The 23816-nt window shown below is 41.8% G+C and overlaps 1 protein-coding gene across 2 annotated transcripts in view; it reads left to right on the plus strand.

The window, feature by feature from the left end:
* The window catches only part of ACVR1 (activin A receptor type 1), a 130793-nt gene that overhangs the window by 34711 nt on the left and 72266 nt on the right, over nucleotides 1–23816 (plus strand). The window contains exon 2 of one of the 2 annotated variants that reach the window (XM_025276330.3): nucleotides 22599–22774. The exons of the other annotated variant lie outside the window; for it this stretch is intronic. The gene's annotated coding sequence lies outside the window, so the exon portion shown is untranslated. The remainder of the gene's footprint in view (nucleotides 1–22598; nucleotides 22775–23816) is intronic. 2 annotated transcript variants of the gene reach the window in all.

A 23816-nucleotide genomic window follows, 5' to 3' on the forward strand; every position in this document is an offset into this window, starting at 1 on the left:
TTGGAGTTCCTTTGTGACTGTCACGATGAGAAGGGGTTGAGGGTGAGCTGGTCTTCTAATTCCCTTCTTCCCTCCCTCCCTCTATCACAATTTTGAGTCTGTGTGTTCTACAGGTTTTCTAAGCACTGAGATCTTACATGATTTTCAACTTTAAAGTCCCCTCTTTTTTGATCTTTGGGGATCCAAACCAAGTATGGACAAGAATAAGTAGGGTGAGAAACAGGGTTCGCTAGGGTGTCTGTAAGTTCACATGCACGTTTCATCATTTTGCCATACCTGGTAGGTGGTGCTGAACTTCTTGGGGGAAAGGCCTGCCATTCTGTTACCAACAAGGGAGCAGGAAGTGTGGTTGCTGTCAGGCGAGCAGCCAAGAGGATATTTATAGTCATAGCCAGTGGCTGTGGGCCCATCATGGTTCTGGATATGCCTCCCGCCTTAGAGTTCCTGGTGTTCTTGAACTGAACCCTGCCCTTGTTGGCCAGACAGTGGTTAATGATAAAACAGATGGCTGCACAATGTGGTGCTCATGATGGCCTGGGTAGCTCTCAGCCTGCAGGTGCTGCTGTGGTTGACCCGAACCCCGAGTGGCAGAGCAGGGATCCCTCTCCCCCTTCTGGTCAGGGCTTCAGTGGTTTCTCAGCCTTTCTCTGAGTTGGCTTCATTGATGCAACCACTCACTAACTGGGATCCCCTTTCTCTGTGCTGCATGGACCACATCTTATGGAGATTTATGACACCAAAAGAAAATGTGGATCATGATTTTAGCTTCCTCAACTCCTTGAATTCAGGCAAGATATTTAGACTTGCCTTGCAGAAGAGGCCACAGTCTGGTGACGCTTCGCATGTGTTCACTCGCTTTGGGGTATGAGTACTAGAAGGGAAAAGTCAAAGTTCTCAAAGGAAGTATCCCAAATGTAAAATGTTTTTCTTGTTTACATGGTGAGGTTATAGCATGCGTTTTGTGTTCATCACTGGGTGTTCTTGGGGCCCTCTCTGGTGGCTCAGACGGTAAAGAATGTGCCTGCAATGCAGGAGACCTGGGTTTCATCTCTGGGTCAGGAGGATCCCCTAGAGAAAGGAATGGTTACCCACTCCAGTATTCTTGCCTGGAGAATTCCAGGGCTTCCCTGGTGGCTCAGCAGTAAAAGAATTCTGCCAATGCAGGAGACACAGGTGACATGGTTCAATCCCTGGGTCAGAAAGATCCCCTGGAGGAGGAAATGGCAACCCACTCCAGTATTCTTGCCTGGGAAATCCCATGGACAGAGGAGCTTGGTGGGTCCATGGGATAAAGAGCTGGACACGACTGAGCAACAACAGCAGCAGCCTGGGTGTTCTTAGGATGGAACGATGGTTCATTTGTTAGTTTGCATTTGCAAGTGGCAGAAAACACAACGTGGGTTAGCCTTAGTAAAATGAGAATCTAACATTGGTCATACTGAGGAGTCTAGAGTAGGGCAAGTTTTAGATCTGGGTTGACCCAGGACTCGAGCAATGACCCCTGGACCCTGTTGTCTCCCCTCTAACTCTTCTTCCTTTGTCAGCTCCATTCTCAGCGAGGTGCTCCCTTCCTGATAGCAAAATAACTATGGTATATTCTCTGAGGTTCAAGTATAATGGAAAAATCAAACTTTGTTTTCTAGCAGTTCCTGTAAAATCCCAAGGGTCACTCTGATTGGACCAGCGTAAGCCACATCCCACACCTCTGAAGAATGCAGTGTGCTGATTGGTCTACTTCCCCTACCCTGCCATCCTCTCAGAATAGGAGGAGCTATAGCCCCAGCCCAGAGTCAGAGGTTATGGCTGGAAGGCGCAAGGTGGTGTGGACAGAAACTGGGGAGGCAGACGGTTCCTACAAAATGATTCCATAAATCACCTGTTGGGGACTTTGTCATCATGGAAGAGTATTGTTTTTCCACCTCGTGGATTGTTGCTTAGTGGTTACCGCCTTCTAAGTTCTGGGTGTGTTTTCTGGGTAAGTCTGACATCCCTTTGAAGCACAGGGCCAATGATTTTGCTGATGCCCCAGAAATACTCCCTGCAGGTTATCAAATGACAATAGGTCTTAATGGATCCCACACTAGGTAGCTCTGTGGTGTGACATTAGCACAGTTAGCTTTCACTGTGTGCCATTACATCAAAGACTGTAGCCGGACAGCCAGTCTTGACATATGTCTTGTCTGTCCCTGAAAGCACATGTCCTGTTTCTCTCTGGCCGCTCAGATTCATTTTGGGTGATGGTCTTGTCAGCTCCGGGCTGGGCAGAAGGGAGGAGGAGAGGCCGCATTCTGGCAGTGCTTCAAGCCCGGAGCAGCATCCTGCAGCCAGCACCATAAGCTGGATAATTTGTCCACAGAGGCCTATGCATTATAGAAATGAAAATTCCTTCTCCGAATGCATTCACTGCTTAGCACGCAGCAATTTGGCTGTCAGAAACAGCTGGCCCTGCAGGGTGGGAGAATAGAAAGGCGAGACCAGAGAGAGGCCGGTGCTTACTTGCGTCTCCCACCGTGTGAGGATCAGGTTACTGAGACTGTCATTAACAGCAGACTGCAAGGGGCTCTAAGGCAGAGCTTCCCGAGAGTGGGAGCCTGTGGCTTAGACAGACAGTGATTTCCTCCTCTTTCTGCTGAATGGGACAAAAAGATAAATTAAAAATAAACTATTAACCTTTGCTGACGCTTGTATTTTGGCTTTCCTGAAATGTTCAGTTCCGATTGTGTCTTCCCCTTGGTAATTAGCACTTCTGGGGAAGTTAATCCCTACTAATCTAAGTATAGTTGTTCTTGGTACATTCTAGAAAACTTAAGAGCAGGGGTGGAGGTGTGTGATGGGTTGCTGTACATCTGCATATTTAGGTCTGTAGCTTTTAGGTTCTGCTCATGTAGAATCGATGCTGCAAGGACTGATATTGGGGAGCCCACGTGGCATGTTCGAGGACACTGGGGACCCCAGATGCATGTGCAGAGACAGGAAGGGGATGGAGGAGCTGTGGGGCTTGAACCCGCTCTGCTGAGTGAATCCGCAGTGTAGCTCAATCTGTGCATTTTCCTGTATTGATTCCATGACTCACGGAGCATAATCTAAGCAAAAAGCACACTTAAAGGACAGAGGAGACAGCTGTCTGTTACAGGAGGACATGTTTTCTGGGTTTAATGGCACCAGTTTTTCCCTATTAGTTTGTACACTAGAGATGTCCTGACACTAGAGATGTCTAGTAAAGGGTTTTTATTTTTTATTCCATTTTTAAAAAAAATCATTCTTTAAAAAATTACCTTCTAAATATCATTCTTTAGAAGTTTTCAAGTGAACTTCTCTAGGAAAGCAGCAATTTTCTTCTTCTTTTTTTTTTTTTTTAAAGCTACATGTTGGGAATTCCCTGACAGTCCAGTGGTTAGGACTTGGCACTTTCACTGCCATGACCTGGGTTCAATTCCTGGCTGGGAAACTAAGATCCCACAAGCTGCATGGCCAAAAGAAAAAAAAAAAAAAAATTAAAAAAGGCTACATGTCAAAATGGGATTTTTTCCATACAGTCAAGGTCTGCTGCTGCTGCCAAGTCGCTTCAGTCGTGTCTGACTCTGTGCGACCCCATAGATGGCAGCCCACCAGGCTCTGCCGTCCCTGGGATTCTCCAGGCAAGAACACTGGAGTGGGTTGCCATTTCCTTCTCCAACAGTCAAGGTCTAGAGGAGGTTTAAAGCAGGGTGGTGGAAAGTACCTTGCATTTTGAAGTGAGCGGTGTTTCACTGATACTAGGTGGCTACAGATAAGTTTGGCTGTTAGAATTCGGTTATTGTTCAGTGTGTCTGGAACTGTATTCCCCCCCTGCCCCCATTTCCTTCTAAATCTGTTTCCCTTTTATATGATAGAGGCTGAAGTTCCCAGATGTTGTTTGGATTAAAGAGTGTGTGTGGGGAAGGGAAAAAAAAAAAGCTTTCTTAATGATAATAACAGAGTCAGACTGGCTGGTTCCGTCCTGACAGGAAAATGGAGAGATAAAAACTCCATTAATGGTGTGTGCACTGCCTCAGTAGCCAATAAAACCATGCTGCCCTCACTGGAAGCCGGGCCCAGACTGGCAGCGCTCCGTGCCAACTGCCGGAGACAACAGCTGCAGAGAGGGGCAGAGTCAAGAGTCTGTGTTACAGGGCTGGCTTGGGGGCGGTTCTTTTGTTCCGTTCCGCCTCCCCCTCCTCCGCCTCCTTTCTCCCCTTTTGCCCACTTTCCTTGAGGAACCCTTCTTAATGCTCACTGTTCCAGAAATTGAACCACATCTGATTAAAACCTAATGGTTACTCACAGACTGAAATTGGCTGGTAGTTTCCAGGCCTATTTGTCTGTGCTAATTTGGGTTTGTGACAATAGGAACTTGTTAATTTCTATAAAAATGTATCTAAGTGTTAGGATTCTTAAAGGGTGAAGAGTTCTACTGAAGAACCAAGAGAAGTCACTGGTCACAGATGTCTTGCTCTAGTTCCTCTGCCACCCTCCAAGTATCTTTGAATTTCCATGCTCAAACTAAGCAAAAAAAAAAATCTCATTCTGAAGAGTGACAAAGGCTTGGTTCAGTTCTGTTCATTCTCTCTGTACTTTCTGAGCCCATTCTCTGAGTCAAGCCCTCTGCTCGGATCCTGGGCCAGCCAGGCTGTGAGCCGAGACCTGACTTTGGGCACTTACTGTCCCACAGCCATGTAAGCCCTGGGGTCTCCAGAGGAGGGACTGAAAGAAGTGCTATTTGAGTGTTGTAGAAAGCAGCTCCTAAGAGGTTCCAGTACCCTAGTCTGTCTCCATTTCCTTTGAGTTTGAAATGTAAGTTGCTTTGACTTGTAAAAAAAATTTTATTTGCAGCATTTGGATTTTTTTTTTTTAGTTGTGGCATGTGAACTCTTAGTTGCAGCGTGTGAGATCTAGTTCCCCAACCAGGGATTGAATCCAGGCCCTCTGCACTGGGAACACGGAGTCTTAGCCACAGGGCCACCAGGGAAGTCCTTGCTTTGACTTTTTAATGTGTGATATGTGATGGTGAGGGAACAGATAATTTGGATATTGACTTTTGTGCCAAGTCTTATGCCACAGACTTTACATATATTAGGAAGTTGGTATCTGTGGCCTCATTTTACAGGTGAAAGAAATGTAAAGCTTGAGGAATTAGCTTCATTAAGGCTGCTGCTGTTCTTGGGTGCAGTTTGAACGAAACAAATTGTAAAGAACCAGTGATTCATTGTACATTGCAGTGGGCATCCAGAAGAGGACCTGGGGTGTTCTTTATCTAGACCTGTCAGAATGAGGGAGGGTCCGGGTGTACACTGCTTTTAAATCCAGGAGAGCTCCGTGGAGGAGAAGAGACAGACACAGTCGGTTATTTTTTTAGCACACTTCCTTGAGTGCATGCCGTGTTTCAGGCACCATGCCAGGGCCTGGGGACTCAGAGCTGAAGAAAACCAAGTCCTGCTGGCAGAGAGAGGGTGGCCGTCATTTCCTGGTGGGCAAAGCCAGGGCAGGACATGTGTGTCCAAGCACCCTGGGGGGAAGGGAATCTTGACAAAAATACCCGATGGTGGCTTGGCTGGGAGTGAGACTTGCCCCGTTGCCCTCCTGGGATAGGAGGCTTTCAGCACAGAATGAAGATGCTGGGTAAAATGTATGCTGCTGCTAAGTCACTTCAGTCATGTCTGACTCTGTGTGACCCTATAGACGGCAGCCCACCAAGCTCCCCCGTCCCTGGGATTCTCCAGGCAAGAACACTGGAGTGGGTTGCCATTGCCTTCTCCAATGCATGAAAGTGAAGTCACTCAGTCGTGTCCCACTCTTCGCAACCCCATGAACTGCAGCCTACCAGGCTCCTCCATCCATGGGATTTTCCAGGCAAGAGTACTGGAGTGGGGTGCCATTGCCTTCTCCAGGGTAAAATGTATAAGGGAGAGCAGTAAGTGGTGATTGTAGGTGCCGCCTGTGTTCCCCTTTCAGAAAGTCCATGTGGATTGTGAGCAATCTCGAGGTTCCTGGTGGCAGATTCTCCCTCCCAGGCCACACAAAGGGGCAGTGGCCGTAGTGTATCAAGTTGCTTTTTTCTCTTGTGACTAAAGATAGCGGAGTAAGACCCACAGCAGACTATGCTCTTTCAGGTGAAGCCTTCATGTTAGGCATTTTTTTAAAAAAAGTATGTGGTCTTTCTTAGTATAGTTTTTATTTGACTGGCAACTAGAGAGCCCATTCTGAGGAACCCATTCTGTGATTCCTCATTGATATTGAATGGCCTTTATTTAGCACGTCACACTTGCACTACTCTTCGGCTTATCTTTTTCTGAATGTCAGGGCATCACTGTGTGAATTTTACATGTTTGAAGGACTTGATTGAGTTCCAGATGGGATACTTTGCTTTTCATTTTTAGATTTTACTGTATAAATGACTCTGTAGTGTTCTTGATAGATGTTCACATATGTATCCCTACTGATAAAGAACAGTATGTATATTCAATTCAAGATGTCAGTTGGCTAGTTGATTGTTGGTGACTTGCTCTCAGTGGGTAGCTAGCCCTGGGGAGTGTGGAATCTATGTGCTTACGTGTTAAGTCACTTTAGTTGTTTCCAACTCTGTGCGATCCCATAGATTGTAGCCTGCCTGGCTCCTCTGTCCATGGGATTCTCCAGGCAAGAATACTGGAGTGGGTTGCCACGCACTCCTCCAGGGGATCTTCCCAACCCAGGGATTGAACCTGAGTCTTTTATGTCTCCTGCCTTGGTAGGCGGGTTCTTCACCCCTAGCGCCACCTGGGAAGCCCTGGAATCTATGTACTTGTCATCAATGTGAAAGTTTCCCTTTAGTCTGTGGATAGACTCTACTGGTTGAGGGATCCTTGGACTGGCCTTTGGTTTTCAGTCCTACCTTTGGGCAGAACTAGATTGCAGTTCCTTGTGAGTTCTGCAAGTCATTTCTTATTTATTAGTTAGGTCGAGAAGTTCTGATGCCCATTAGAGCTTGTTCAGCACCACCCTCTCTTATGCACTCTATAACCTCTTCCATAATGAGAGGAGAAAGGAATTCAAAGACAAAAAGTAACTATTTTTTAGTCCATTAAAAGGTAAGAACTATTAAGAAAGGAAGTGAGTATCACAAAAGTCAAGATTCTGGTTCTAATAACAACAACATCAATAATAGTAATGGCTTACCCTTTCATGGTGCTCATATGTCAGCTTCTGCTCTGAGTGCCTTGCATGTATTCATTCATTCCGCCCTTATGATTCCTACTCTGTGAAGCAGGTCCAATTCTTTTTATCTTAATTTTGCAGATGAAGGAAATGAGGCACATTAATTTATATGCCTAAGGCACTAAAAGTTGCAAATGGCAGGGCCTGAGTTCTAACTTAGGCAGGACACGTCAGCCTCTGCTCTGGGCTTTAACCACAGTGCAGGAGAAGAGAGTTAAAAACGGGGAACCCCTGGGGGTGGGGTAGGGCCTGGAGTGCTGGTCATTTCCTGAAATAATGATGATAATAATTAGAGCCTTCACTAAAGGTTGCAGTTGCATTTTTTTTATATGTAACCCATATATTCATGTAATATGTATTACATGTGGAGATATATACATATACAGAAATTCATAGTTATTTGAGAAATGACAGTAAATCCATATGAGATACTTAGTTTCCTTACCATTGTTGATATTTGATGTACAATAAACGTCAGAGTTGGGAACCACTTACCTCTCTTTAGAGAGAATATATTCACATATGGAAGTTTTTGTGGAAGCTTTTCCCAACCTGGCAGGCCCTATTTCCATGTAATGTTTATATTTATTTGCCTTTCACCTCCTAAATTACCTCACATATTGGATCTTGTCTTTACCAAAGGCATTAGGAGTTGACTGCAACTCTGAAGTAGAAGTTAAAGCGTTTTATGTGACTGTGTGTGTAGGAAAGTTCACCATACAAAGTTATGTTTAAAATAGCTTCTCGACATGTATCTAAGCCACTCTTCATAAATCCAACATGAAAACTATGGAAGGACACCTTCTGGTTAAGTCAGTCTAAATTTGGCTACAAGTCTAAGAAACTTAGTTGAATGTGTTGTCTTAAAATAAACCTGATTGCACAGCAATGCTGATAGAACCAACAAAAATGCACCTGAGGCAGCTAAAATAAATAAATAAAAGGTTATCTCAGAGGTCCCTCCCCCAAGACTTAATGCTTTCAAAATTAGAACTAATAGAAGCTAGCCTTTTCCTTCCTGCCAATTTTAGAAACTAAGCCATTCTAACACTTACAGAACATTATCATTTCCCTCTGGGATTTAAAAAGTATAAAAGCAAAATCAGGAGACAAAGACTTATAAAATGGACAAGGGTTTAGTGACCTGAAGCTCAGTGGAATGTTTCTCAGAATTGTTGACAGTGTGGATGGTGAATAGCAACAATTGCTAATTTATTTTTTCCTCCTAATCTCCTATCACTTTAAAGTGCTGCTGCAGAAGACTATAGTTTGTTAACCTGTTGGTCTCCTAAGCAACTTGGAGTGAGAGAATTCAGTTGGCTGTGGTGCAGCTGTTACCTGGGGGGAGGACAGGACAGCTTACTCATCTTTTTAACTCTTCTGGAATTGTTTTTTGAGGGTAGAAACATGTGTGGCATAAAGTGAACATGTTTTTTAAATATATATATATGTGTATATGTGTGTACATACACATGTGCATATATACACACTTTATATAAAATGTTTTTCTTTCTTATAATTGTTGCTTGGCAGATGGTGCACATTTTCCATGAGGAATGATGTCATTAAAACCACTATAATCACTGTAGAAATTCTGGCCCAGTTGGGCTTTTGGCTTATTGATGGTAAATATAGATTAGGTGTATTAATTGTCAGGTAAATTGTTTCTTAAGGGTTGCAGTATCGCAAATGATGGAAAAGCCAAAGTTTCAACTTGTGCTGATATAAATTAATCACAGGTGTGGAATCTTGAGGCTTGTGATGCAAAGGCTGCTAATATAAGAAACTTCAGGCATGTTTTATTATATAGAATTAATCTATATTACATGAATCCTGGTGCCAACCTATGTGTTCTAATTAATAGCAAACCAAATCAAGAGGCTATAATTCCATTAGTGGACTGAATGCTTAATGACACTTGAGGGGATATAGAAGTATGGAAAATGTCTCTGCTTTGTGGTTACTCATCAAATTACTTGAAGACTCCAGAGATTGAAGTATACATAGAAAATTTGGTAATAGCACTTGCTCTGGGATTAGCCTGATCCCCATCATCCCAGTTCACCTCACCAGCACCCCAAAGCATCATTAGAACCAAAAAGGGGTTCCAGAGGAGTTTGCCCTGATTCTAGGCAGTCTGGCTTTGGTCCTGACTCTGCATTTGCCACATCCTTCCTGCGTTTGCATCTATTCTATTTCTCCTTATTCCTAATATGTCATTCTTAGAGCCCATCCCATTTTAATTTCCTGCCAGTTACTATCAGTCTGGGGCTTCCCTGGTGGCTCAGACAGTAAAGAATATGCCTGCAACGTGGGAGGCCTGGGTTCAATTCCTGGGTTGGGATGGTCCCCTGGAGGAGGGCATGGCAACCCACTGCAGTATTCTTGCCTGGTGAATCCCTATGGACAGAGGAGCCTTGCGGGCTGTAGTCCATGGGGTCTCAAAGAGTCGGATTAAGCACACATACACACTCTCAGTCTGAGCTTGGTGATGATTTGCAGATGCTCAGCCTCTCATCTGATAGGTAATGTCTGTCTGTTTTATAGCTGGGGACTGGGGCTCAGACAGTAATGTGCTCAAGATCCCTGAGCCTGGGAAGTGACAGACTTGGGTTCAGTTCCCAAACTGTGTGATCCTAGAGTTTTGGCTCTTTCCACAAAGTGAATCAGGAGACAAAATATGCTCATACAGTTAGCAGGCACATTACAGCATACGCTCAAGGTCTAAGTTATATAGAAAAAAGCATAAGAGCTTAAGCCTGATTTTTTAAATAACGGTTTTTATTGACTTGTTCTTACACCGAAACATTCACTCTTTTGTAGTATACAATTCAGTGGTTTTTAGTAAATCCAGAGTTGTTCAACTGTCAACACTCTCTAATATTAGAACATATTCATCATCCCCAAAAGAAACCATTAGCATATAAGACTGATTTGAAGCTAAGATCATTGAAGTAGAAGTTGGGCTCCATATTATCTTCTGAACTAAGTGAAAGTAGAAGCCAAATTCCTGGACCACTCCTTCAGTTGACACCAGTTTTTATTGACAGACTCCTCCAGAACAGTAAATTCTGAATCTTTTATTTGTCAAACTTAGGTTCAATTTTGATAGACTAAGAAATCTCACATTCTTCTGCCCACTTGATAAGGAGAAAGCAATAGCATTAAAAATTTTTTTCTTCTTTAATTCAATTTTTTAATTGAAGCATAGTTGATTTGCAGTGTTGTGCCAATCTCCAGTGTACAGCACAGTGACTCAGTTACACACATAGATATGTTCTTTTTTATATTCCATTCCATTATGGTTTTTTCACAGGATATTGAATGTAGTTCCCTGTGCTGTATCCTAGGATCTTGTTTATCCATTCTAAATGTAATAGTTTGCATCTACCAACCCCAGACTCCCAGTTCACCCCTTCCCTTTGGCAACCACAAGTCTATTCTGTGTCCGTAAAGTCTGTTTCTCTTTTATATATAGGTTTATTTGTGCCATATTTTAGATTCCACATATAAGTGATATCACATGGTATTTGTCTTTCTGACTTACATCACTTAGTATGATAATCTCTAGTTGCATCCTTGTTGGTGTAAATGGTATTAACTTCATTCTTTTTCATGTACAGATTTTCTGAGCATTTATCTATGGTTTTGAGTTTTCAAAATATGTGTTCTATTTCCCTTATTTTGATGGAGAATCATCTGCATCTCAAGACTTCTAGGTTGCCTTCATTGCAGGGTTTTTTGAATATATTAAATGAATCAATACAGTCATGATTCGAAATGACTCATGCATTAAGCAGCTTTGTGTATAAATGCAAAGTGATACCAGGCAGTCAGTGGTAATAGCCAGCAAGCTTATTCCTTGGATCTTCCTTCTCTTTTCCTTAACATTCAACTTTGGCTATGGGCTCCTTTCTTTTACGATCTTTGTGTTTATTAAGTTCATTTAAACTGTATAGTTATTTAGGTATGTATTCTTTTCTTCCTACTATGTGGTGTAAAACGGTTGAGGTTGAAAAAATGGGTCTGATGGGGAGAACCATTAAGAAGGTAGCATTGTCATGGTGAGAAGAACTCGTCCTTTTCCCATTCTGGCCCCCAGCACCTTGACTGAAGACATCTGGGAGGAGACCAATGAGTGAGAGCCTGGTGTTGTTCTGTTGCTAAGTCTTGTCCTACTCTTTGTGACCCCATGAACTGCAGCACACCAGGCTTCCCTGTCCTTCACTAACTCCCAGAGTTTGTTCAAATTCATGTCCATTGAGTTGGTGATGCCATCCAACCGTCTCATCCTCTGCTGCCCCCTTTTCCTCCTGCCCTTAATCTTTCGCAGTATCGGGGTCTTTTCCAATGAGTCAACTCTTTTCATCAGGTGGCCAGAGTATTGGAGCTTCAGCTTTAGTCCTTTCAGTGAATATTCAGAGTTGATTTCCTTTAGAACTGGTTTGATCTTGCAACCCAAGTGAGAGCCTCACCTAGGGAATTGTGTGGAGGCCTGGCTTCATGTACCACCTCAGGAATAATTTTCTCCGAAAGAAAATTAACATTATTCTTATAAGATGAATCATTTCCCCTCTTAAATTCTATTGACATTTTAATTTCCAGTAATATTACAGTGTTAGCATATTTGAGTGTTATTCTCAAGCTATTGATACTTTTCTGTATATGTGTGATTTAGAAAAAGATTATGGTCTAAACTGTTGGAGTAGGGAATACTTCCTTGTTTTCATATGTAAGTCAGTAGGAAACTGGTTTCGTGTGTAAGTTTAGTTTACATATTGTCTTTTTTAGTTCTCTCTTAGTCTCTTTAACTTAGGTTCTGGGGAAGTTTTAATGCTTTGACTGAAAGGTCATGACAACACAAAACGTGTATTCTGGTAAGCCTACCTCCTTTTTTCTATTAGTATAGTTATTTCTCAATTTTTACTGTTCATATTTCCCTTAGAGAGTTCCTATTCTGCTTTGAATCCATTATTAGGGTTCATCCATTCATCTATCAACATTTATTAAGGACCCCTTGTTTATAAGACTATCCCTGATGTTTCAGAAATGAAAAAATGCTACTTATCTTCAAGGAATTCGCAGACTCACTATGCAGTGAAATTAAAAAAAAAAATTGAAGTGTGTTTTTTAGGTGCCGTGATAACTGAGTTTGGAAACAACAGATGAGAGTACATATATCTTAGACAGGGTGTGGGCATGGGGGCTTCAGGGAAGACTTCCTTCAGGAGGTGATACTTGAGCTGATCTTGAAGCATAGGAATTGACAGATAAAAAAAAAAACAAAACACCTTTCAGGTAGACAAGTGCAAAGGCAGAAGGCGAACACGATTAAGATATCCTCAGGGAACTGTGAGGTCCTGTCTAAGTACCTGTGGGGTGATGCCTGAAAGACATTGGAGAGGTCTTGGGCCAGGAATCTGCACATGCTCAAGGAGCCATTGTGGGCGCTGTTGGTGAGTACATAGAGGAGATCGCGATGGAAGAGCGAGCGTGCTGCTGCTGGGAGATAGTCAGGGCTAGGGCAAAGGCAGCAGTGGGTTGGTAAGCAGAACTCCTCAGTTTGGTCATCAGTGTTCATTGGTGGTTCCATTGCATGAGACAGAACAAAGATGAGCAGGTTTGGAGTGGTGGGTGAGATGGACACGCTGACTTTAGTTTTGTTAATCCAGATTCCTTGACCTGGAAACTGGATGTATTCTCATGCTCCTTGAGGGACTGGTCTTGGTAGACCCTCCCGCCCCACTGATTTTCTACTCCCTTTTGTGAGTTTTCTTACCCGCTTGTCCTTCATTTGGGAAACAAATTATTGGTGAAAGTGAAAGCGCAAGTCGTTCAGTTGTGTCTGACTCTTTGCCACCCCCTGGAATTCTCCAGGCCAGAATACAGGAGTGGGTAGCCTTTCCCTTCTCCAGAGGATCTTCCCAACCTAGGGATCAAACCCAGGTCTCCTGCAGTGCAGCCGGATTCTTTACCAGCTGAGCCACCAGGGAAGCCCAAGAATACTGGTGTGGGTAGCTGTCCCTTCTCCAGCAGATCTGCCCAACCCAGGGATAGAACCAGGATCTCCTGTATTGCGCGGATTCTTTACCAACTGAACTATCAGGGAAACCCCAAAAGAAATTAAAATCAAACCTCTGTGAGCTTAGAACTAAATTGCTAAATTAAATGAAAATTGTTATTATTTTTTAATGAGTGGATTGGTTTGGCATTTCAGTACAGGAGTAGAAGACCGACTTTAATTAAATAGGTAGTCTTTTCTGTTAATTCTTGAGGAATCCTGTTACTAATTGTAAATGAAATACCTAAACAGAGAATATTTGAGGTGGGAGGGAACTTTGCAACTTACATCACCAATCTCAGCTTCTGGGTAGGAAAAATGGAAGCCAGAGAGCACAGGTGACTTCCCAGCTCTGGCCCAGGGGTGCGCCTAGCTCATACATGCAGTGTTTCCTCCCATTTGCCCCCTGACCCTCTGCAAATAATCCTATTGAGATAATAGAGCAGGGCTTGAAGAAGTCTAATGTTCAAGGCTGCTCCATCAGTGGTAGACCCCAAGTCCACTGGATTCTTGATTTTAAACTTATTTCAAATTAATCTCATTGTTCATCAGTCAGCAAGTATTTGTTGACTATCTGGTATGGAAGGGATGGTATGGTACCCAGTTATTGTAAAGCTGAACAATAAATAAGCCATTTTTCTCTTCAAGAAGCTTGCCTGTTAGTTATTCAGATAACTTATAACAGGTCTGGCAACCAGTTATAAAATGCTTAGCTTACCAGACTTAATTATGGACATGTAGTACACGTACAGAGCATCCAACAACAAGAAAACACAGCCATACACAATCTTGTTCACTGTTACTTTTTTAAAACTTTACTTGGGCTTTTTTGGTCTGTTACCTTGTCTGCACAGGGGCAAGCAGTTTCCCACCTAGCCTTGGAAATGCCTATGTGCCTATAGGCAAATAAAAATTAAACCAAACAATTAGAAAAAGAATGTTGATTGCCTTTATTCAGTCTATCCTTGTTGAACTTTAATTAGGAAGAATGATCTGGTGGAAATTTTGTTTAGGTTGGTAACATAAATAGTTGCAAGAGGGCATTGGAAGAATGGTTTTTATTTAAAAACCTTTTATTTATTTGGCTGCACCTGGTCTTAGTGTGATGCATAGGATCTTCAGTCTTCCTTGGCAGCACGCAGGATCCTTAGTTGCTGCATGCGAGCTCTTCGTGTGTCTTGTGGGATCTAGTTCCCTGATCAGGGATCAAACCTGGCCCTTCATCATAGGGAACATAGTCTTAGCTACTGGTCCACCAGGAAAGTCCTGGAAGAATGATTTTTAAAAGCATTAATTCTCTGTTCGTTTATTTTTGTACTACTCTTTTGTAATAGCCCCCTTCAGTGTTTCTGCAAATTTCTTTAGATACAGTTCTGAAGAACTTAACCATGGAGTAGTTGTCTTGTGAATAAATGTACTAGGAAAACTTACTGCCATTCTAAAATGAAGACTACTTTTATGAAATAGTAATTTTTCTATAATTCTTTATGTGTTTCTTGTGTTAACCTGTTCCCACCAAATAAGAGTGTGGTACATTTTGTGCTGCTTTGAATTTAAGTCTAGCTTCCTTGATGGCTCAGACGGTAAAGAATCCGCCTGCAATGTGGGACACCTGGGTTTGATCCCTGGGTTGGGAAGATCCCCTGGAGAAGGGCATGGTAGCCCACTCCAGTATTCTTGCCTGAAGAATCCCCATGGACAGAGGAGCCTGGAGGGCCACAGTCCATAGGGTCTCAAAGAGTTGGACACGACTAAGCGACTAAGCACAGCACAGAAACTTAGCATTTAGTGATTGAGATGTTTTCTTTATCAAGTTTATGAGCTTGAAATGCTTACTACTTCTTGTTTCTCTGTAATTTTAAGCTTCGCTTATTCCACAAATATTTACATAAGGCTAGTGGGATGCTGAACCAGGCATTGGAGATACAGCAGGACGTTGGATATACAGAGTGCCTACTTTTAAGAAACTCACTGTTGAAGCTTTGCTAATGCCTGTCCAGGAATCCCAGAGTGGAGCTTTGGAGAAACAAACATCCCATTAGAAAACTAGAAAATCTGGTTCCGGCCCATGTGGGTGGTAATCCTGCAAACTCTTGTAAAAAGTGCTTTGAGATCATCCACTGATGAAAGCCTGCATGGTGTTACATGTGAGGGTAATCATCAAGGATTACCACATCCCTGCCAGACAGCAGATAAAATACGCATGCCTCCTGGAAATGGGGAGCATGGAAGTTCTTCAAGGGTGGGATTTACGTAGGTGAAAGGGGGACCCAACAGAGAGAGGTGATCTGACTCTGGTGAAATTGGTTCTGTTTAGAGAGTAGTGCATTGAGGCAATGGAAGAAATGACAAGTTCCTTTTTTCTTACCTTTGCCTGTTGTTAATTCCTCTCTACTGAAGATGGTCTGATTCTTTCCTCAGAACCTCTGAGAGACTTAAATATAGCTGGGATAGAGCTACCTTGGATTGGGCTCGTTGGATTTCTCAAAACTCAGATCTCATCCAGGAATTGACATGACCATGAAATAACTGCAGACCTATTAATTGGGTGAAAACTAACAAGATTTGAAGAAACTAATACCTATGGTATGAAAAGGAGATAGAAAAATAAGGAGGTAAATGTGATGGATCTGTTGAATTTCTTTATCTAGCTGCCAGCTGCTCTGCAAGCCTACAGAAAGGCTTGTTATGTAGCTGGTAACATCAGCTGACCAGAAATGCTGCATTTTCTTCCCAAAATGGTTAACAAGTCACCTTTTGGTCTTGCGTGGGGAAAGAAATGAGGAAAGAAGAGGAGAGAGCAGGAAGAGAGAGCGAGCGAGTGAGTTACACGGGCTGCATGTGAGTGAGGGGGTGTGTGTGTTTCTCTGTCTTTCTTTCTGTCTCTGTCGAATCTTCCTTTCCCTGAAGTCACACCTCCTATCTGCTGAGGAGTTGACGAAGGTGTTTTCTATTTTAGTCTGTAGCCTTCCCATCTGGTGTCTGGATTTCTTCTAGGCTGCCACTGGTGGGGGAATGAGTATGGGGTATTAGTTGTCCATGTTTTCTCCTTTCAGGTTTTTTTTTAATAGTATTTATTTTAAAATTACTAGTTTTATGAGTCATAGTGGTCAAATTTTGGCAATTTCATATGATTCAACCTATTAATTCAACCCTTGTGATTCTCAGTCTTCCTCAATATTTCCTCTTCTTACACCTGCTCCTTAAATATTAAATTTTTAATAATAGCTATCATCTGTTACCACCTGCTGGATGTCCTGTACTTCACATGTGGCACCTCTGCAAGGGAGTCCTGATGTCCATTTTGTCCCTCTGCAAGGGAGAGACTGTGGCTCAGACAGTTGGCCCAAGACTTCCTGTGCAGTGATTGGCAGGGCAGGACTCAACCCAGAACTCATTGGTTCAAGTCTGGAACCCTCACGTTGCTACTGTATTCCAGTGTGTTTGTTTCCTTGAGTTTTATCATGATCCTTGTGCTTATATTTCTGGCACAAATAAATGAGCCTTTGATTGGACAGAAAAATGGAATTTTGATGGGCCATCGAATCACTTTGGATGATGGTATTTGAGTTTATAAGTTATCAGCAGGTTATGTTCAGAAATATAGTCTGGTACTTAATTGTACTCCTTCCTGTCATGGTTCACAGTAGACACCTCTCTTCTAAGCCAAATTATAATTAAAATTCTGGAAGAGAAAGTGCTCTGATATTTAGACCTTAAATCCATCCCAGGGAAATCTCACTTCTTCCTGTCCCCACTTTGGCTGGTCTTCTACCTAGGCTTTGTTGTTGTTCAGTCGTTAAGTCGTGTCCCTGCGAGAGACAGACGTTAATCTTTTTCAATCATTTCCTTAAAACATCCTGGAGACTTGGTTCATTCTCATGCCTGCCTCCTCTCCCCAAGTCTTTTGCTAGTGAGTTTGAGTCCTATTCTGAATCTAAATGTATACCTGAAGAGAATAGTGCTTTCAGGCTAGAATTCCTTCCCAGGATATCTTGAGAAATTTGTATTTTTCCAAATTACCAGAAAAAAATCAGTTAAAACAGGTAAATGGGAAATGTGTTGCAGTTCTCCTGTGACAATTAAAACAATCAACATAGAGACATTAATACATCAAAGGAATCCACTGATGTCAAGTTGAAAGCTAACCTGTGGAAGTGAAGGATAAGATTGACATTTCCCAGAGCCAGGTCATGATAGGAGTGCAGAGGAGAGACTTGGTCATGATTGCTTGTAGCTGTTGCTGTGTTATAAATGTGTGCTCGTGGGCCTGTCTGCTGCTACTGGTGAATCACACTTACAAATAAACTAAATACAAATTTATATGCATTGCGTGTGGTATACGAATCCTGTGAGTGGTATTCCAAGAAATACGTTTCCAAAGCAAAATAGGCCTTTAAGATGGCAGTTTCAACATGTGATTCTGTGTAGTGCTGTTAACCTTCTTCATAGATCCAAATGCAGGTTATTTCGGGGATCAACAAACCTTTCCTCTGAAGGGCCAGATAGTAAATATTTTAGGCTTTGCAAGCCATATGGACTGTGTTACAACCATCAACTCTGCCGTTCCATGTGCAAGCAGCCGCAGACTATACGTAAAATGAACAAGTGCGCTGTGTTCCAATAAAACTTTTGTTTACCAAAGCAGACTGTGGGCTGGATTTGGCTTGCTATTGGAATGCTCCCCAATAATGCTCACTGACATTTGCCAGCATTTGAACATTTGTTACAGGCTATATAGTTCTTTGTAAATACTATTGAGTTTGTTTCTTATTTCTTTAACGTTTCTTTTAGGTATCTATAATAATGGGAAAAGGGTGTTTGGAAGGTTTTTATTTTTCTCTAATAGCTCATAATTTGGGGAATTCTGGGGAACTTTCTGAAAATTTCAGTTTCTCCTTCCCAAACCCCAAAGCTTAATGGCTATAGAGACTTTGGAAGTCCCTGGAGAAGGAGATTTGCTGTACCCTTGTGCTCCTCTCTACTTCTTGATTCAGTCAGCCTTTGTCTTTCCTCAGCTTACGTGATTGTCCTAGTTCCGTGGGCTCTGTGGTGTCCCCAAACACATCAGTCGTATAGGACGTGTGACCTGCTTTTTTTCCGACTGGAGATTGGGAATCTTGGGAACTGGTTGACATCTCTTGCTGCTTTTCTTCAGAATTACTTGTAAATAATGCCTTGCCCACATATTCAAGTATCTGGAGTAGATTATTCTTCAAGCATCCTTGACATTATATGATTGGTTATAGCGATGTTATTTTAGAGCCAGACAAGAGGACACTTGCAGTATCGTGGATGATTTGTGTATTGTTTTGGATTGGTATACTTTATGCTTTTCTACCATGCTCCTTTAGAACTTCTATTATTTTAAGAAGTAGTAAACAGGGAAGGGAACTAAGACTATCTACTACAAGAACTCATTTCAATTCTTAGGAATAGTCAGGATACAGTTTTAACTTACTGGTAATTAACACAGATTTTGACCTTCCTCTCCATTTTTGTGTTCTTAGGATTAAATCAGATAATGAAAGTGTGTAGTTACCACAGCTCTAGAACTAAATGATAGCTGGCATTTTTACTAACTTTTTTAAAGCTTTTTTGAGGGCTCTGCTTGGTCTTCATTTCAGCATGCAGGCTTTTCTCTAGTTGTGGCATATGGGGGCTTTTCTGTAGTTGCAGCACTGGGGCATCTCTTATTGCAGAACACGAGCTCTAGAGCATTTGGGCTCAGTAATTAAGATGCGAGGGCTCTCTAGTTGCAGTGTGTGGGCTTATTGCCCACAACATATGGGAACTTAGTTCCCTGACCACAGATTGAACCTTAGCCCCCTGCATTACCACTGGACCACCAGAGAAGTGCCATCAGTTCTTAAAGATGGGAGATATTAACCTTGTTTCATGGCAAAGGAAATTGCAACAAACAGGGGTTAAGTGATTTATGTACGATCACATTTAGTAGGTTGGAAAATTGGGTTTGACTCTTTCCTAAGTCTATGTTCTTGCTGTCATATTCTGCTTCATTTCAGTTAACAGTAATTCTGTAGCAAGATACACCATGGTTTATTTGGGTTGTGAGGCTGGGTGGATAGACAGGGAAAGTATGGGATGATGTCTTTTGTCTTTTTTTAAATTGAAATACAATTGACATATTTGTTTCAGGTGTACATTACAGTGATTCAATATTTATGTATATTGCAAAATGATCACCACAATAAGTCTAATTAACATCTATCACTATACAAGGGATGATGTCTTGAAAGGGCAAGGATCTGTAGTATTTGAAAGTCACAGCTTCTAGAAGCCAAGAATATAGTTATAATTAAAAAGTTGAGAAAACTTGCCCTGATTTTTTTCTCCTGTTGCTTAGCTGCTGTATTGACTGCCAAGAACATGTCTGATTTTAAGTACCTTTTATGCTTGCTTGTTACTCAGTCCCATCATATTACAACAACTTTTAAGAAACTATGCATGTTCTCGTAAATTGGATTAAAGAAAAATGTACTACTATGTTAAGCCTGCAGTTGGAGTTAGAACATTTTTTTGGATTTCTCCTTTTCCCCTTCCTCACGCTCACCCTCCACTTCACAGGAGTGTGCCTCTAACCTTTATGGGTCAGATTTTCACAAGGCATGATTAGTTGCCAATAATTAAACGTCCATAGCTAAACAAGTAAATTGGCCAAGGTTTTGGAAAAAATTCAGTGAAAGTTTTGTGACAGGTTGTAGCACTTTGCTATATGCACATGGTGTCTGACTTAACGATGGTTCGACTTCACGATTTTGCAGTGTTAAGATGGTGCGAAAGTAATACGCATTCAGTGGAAAGTGTACTTTGAATTGTGAATTTTGATCTTTTCCTGGCCTAACGAACGACGTGAGACATGCAGTGCTGTCTCCTGAGGCTGGGCAGCGGTAGCTCCCAGTCAGCCACGTGATCACCAGGGTAAACAGCCAACACACAGGCATGCTGGTTGTCACTTTCCGTACAGTTTTCAATAAAGTACATGAGAGATTCAGCATTTCATTCTAAAATAGCTTTGTGGGAAGTGACTTTGCCTGACTGTAAGCTGATGTAAGGGTTCTGAGCAGGTTTGAGATAGGCCGGGCTCATCTACCATGTCTGGTGGCTGCATGCGTTTTCAGCTTAGGGCATTTCAACAATGGGTTTATTAGGATGTCATCACGGAAATCAAAAGAGATCTGTATAGGTATTTATTTTATAGCACTGATTGTAATTGGCGCACACGCCTCTTTTTTGTTTGTTTTTATTTTTTAAAACGCTCTTGGGGTTTTGAACAAGACCTGTCAAGATCTGTCACGGTTGCTATTGGCATGGAAGGTATTGGTGCAGAGATGGGTCCTGAGGAGAACATTTGAAGAGTTAAGGATTTGGAATTTGCTTTCCACTGTTGCTCTCATTTTACTGACTTGTTCTTCTACATAGTACACCACAATTTTGACTTCAACCTATGGGTTATTTGAGAGCCTAATAATTTTAAAGCAAATATTAAACTATGCTTAATTTGAAGACTTGATTTTTATCTAGTAACTCTTGAGCACCAACTGTATGCTGGGTACCATGAGGAAAGGAAAGCGCAAATGAATAATATGTGATCCTTGCCTAGTTTTTTTTATTTATTTATTTATTTATTTTTGAGATAAACGCAGTTCAAGGCAGAGGATTAAGTACCACGTCATATAGAGTGAGTCTTGTAGAATATAAATACAGAGGAATTAGAATAGAAAGATCTGGAAAATGTGTCAATCATTAGGGAAGGCTGAAGCAAGCTAGGAGAGCCTGAACAGCGTCTTAAAGGAATTCCCTTCAGGAAAGGTGATAGGGCAAGGTTGGCAGGGAAATTAGAAGTACATCTGTAATTTTAAAAAAGCACTGTTTTAAAAAGAATCAGAAAAATATGCAACAGTATTTATTACATTTTCTTGCTTATCTAAAGCTCCTCCCCCAGTAGTACCTATAACTTGAAGACATGGCCGGCCCTAGGAAGGGCAGAGACAAACTGGGCCATTTGAACTGGCCACCTTCTAAAATGCACTTAGTCTTCAGCAGACGTGAATGTAACTTCTTGGTGTGAATCTGCCAAATTTCCTTGGCCCGGGGTCTTGGAAAATACCAAGGTTTCAACAGTTTGTTCTGAAACTCAAGGTTTGTGGATACTGCTTAACTGGAGTTTGTTTTTAAAGATGTCCACTCTAGAAATGGATTTTTACTCTTTAACGTCACTAAATGATTGCTGAAAATGTCAAGTTTCTGGTTGACCTTTTCTACGAGGGGATATTTTTTTGTGTCTTATTTTTAGTATCTTATTTTTTTGTCTGTCTTATTTTTATATTCTCAATTCTCTTTTCAATTGGATTGTGAATTTAAACTGAAGTGAGGCAAGTTTTTGAAGTTATTTGTAAAACATTTCCCTTCAATTCCAAGGTTGATGTGATTTTACTTTCAAATAATTATTGAGGAATGCTGTATTTTGGATTTGTTTTCTGCTTAAATTTATTTACCTGAAAGTGTTCTTGGCAAAGTGGTCCTTGAGGTTAAAAAAAAAAAAATGCTGTTTTCTGAAAGGCGTAAGTTTTTCACTGTTCTTTGAATGGGAAAGTTTGCTTCTAATAAAAATTTCCTCTTCCTTTGGCAAATGTTGATGTTTTTGAAGTCTTCCTAAAGGAAAAGGGAGCTTGGGTGGCTTTTTGTTTTTTTTTTTTTTGATAGTTATCTGGAGCCCCTTTCCCTTCCTCTGTGTGCTTCCAACCCCACCTTTGTTTTATGAGTCTTTGAACTAGATCTCTCTACCACCGAAAATGGAGGTTGAAAATGGACCCAAATCAGGTTATTCTGGGTGGAAGCAAGAGAAACTGATTACTCTGGTACATGGGGAATCTCTCGCAGCAGCCAGGGGTCTGGAGAGAGACTTTCATTCTGTACTTTTAGACAGCTTGAACCTTGTTTTTTCCAGGTACATAAAATAATTAATATATGCAAAACCATTGTTTTTGTTTGTTGGTTTGTTTTTGTAATGGCTAGAGTACGTGGTGTATGGACTTTAAAGGAACTTGATTTTGAAGTTTACCAACTCACATCCTACGGGCTTTGGTGTCATGTAGAAAAATGTTTAAGATTCGTGTGAACTCATGATCTCAGCCTACCACCTGTCTGTTTCGGACCCTTCTCCATCCTTGCTGCAATGGTAAATCAGCTGTGGCTGGTGGTTCCGTTTGAAAGGCTTGTCCAGTGTGCACTTTCTTTAGCCTGCACGTTCACAACTGCAGACTGTTCTTCTGAATAGCTTAATTTTTCTTTCCCTCTCCAGCACTGGGCTGCTTGTGAGCATCACGCTGCCAGCGCAAGAGCTACTGGAGAGTTCTCTTTATTCCTGGAGACTCCAGGAGTGCCTCTCCCACCGCTAGGAGTGAGTGAACGGAGCCTTGGGGAAGAGCCCACTGCTGGAAGGACCGTGGGAGGAGATGCCTGGGAGCCAGCTCTAAGGTAGCCAAGCTTTTACCAGGAGCTCTCAGTGGCCTCACCAGGGCCGGCTGTAGAGCTGTTCTAACAACTCCCCTCTTTTATGACACAGGAAATTCTTGGCCATAATGATCAGTTGTTAGTTTGTATGAACCCAACGTAAGAAAGTTAGGACCAAACCCAGTGGCTCTTTATCCTTGTATTACCTTGAAGCTAGGCTTTTTTTTTTTTTTTTTTTTTAGTGGACCTGCTTGGTTATCTTTCAACTTTGCCAAGTTGTTCAGATACTACCATTTCCCTATATATAAAATGCTTCTGCCATTCTTTTCACCTTACAGGACTACTACTATTTTTTCCCCCTTTCCTTCTAAGTAGACTATGTCTTTGAGCAGTTTTAGATTCATAGGAAAATTGAGTTCTCATAGACATTCCCATCCCCACACACCCTTACCTCTCCCAGACTCTCAGTCTCCCCCGGAGAGTGGTCCATTCATTACAATAGGGGATCCTGCGTGGACACATTATAATTGCCCAGAGCCCATAGTTTCCATTACTATTTGCTCTTGTTGTTGTAGTACATTCTATGGATTTGGACAAATGTATATTAATATAGATTCCCCTATTATAGACATTTTTCCTTTTTAGTAGAATTTTCCTACAGAAAAGTTTTACTGCCCTAAAAATCCTCTGTGCTCTGCTTATTAATCCCTCCACCCACCCACTCCCTGGCCACCACTGATTTTTTTAATTGTCTCCATACTTTTCTTTTTCCCAGAGCTATATTTTCATAATGTGCTTTCTTGGAGTACTTTGAAATCCATGTAAAGAAGTCTCACTCTCAACATGAAGTGCTGTTAAGGCTGTGTTAAGTTATGGTGGTAACTCAAAAAACAGCTTACATAGGGTCTGTAAGATGTTTCTGTGAGGAGAGGCCTGTGTTGGTGGGTGTGCTTCTGAACTAAAAGTTGTGTTTGCCTGGATATGGTTTGCATCTTGTACACAGACAGAAGCGTGAGGTTTCTGCAGCCTCCTTAGGTTCAGAATTTTGGGGCAAGATCTCTAGTAG

The sequence above is a fragment of the Bubalus bubalis genome, chromosome 2 (genome assembly GCF_019923935.1).
Source record: "Bubalus bubalis isolate 160015118507 breed Murrah chromosome 2, NDDB_SH_1, whole genome shotgun sequence".
Taxonomy (NCBI): domain Eukaryota; kingdom Metazoa; phylum Chordata; class Mammalia; order Artiodactyla; family Bovidae; genus Bubalus; species Bubalus bubalis.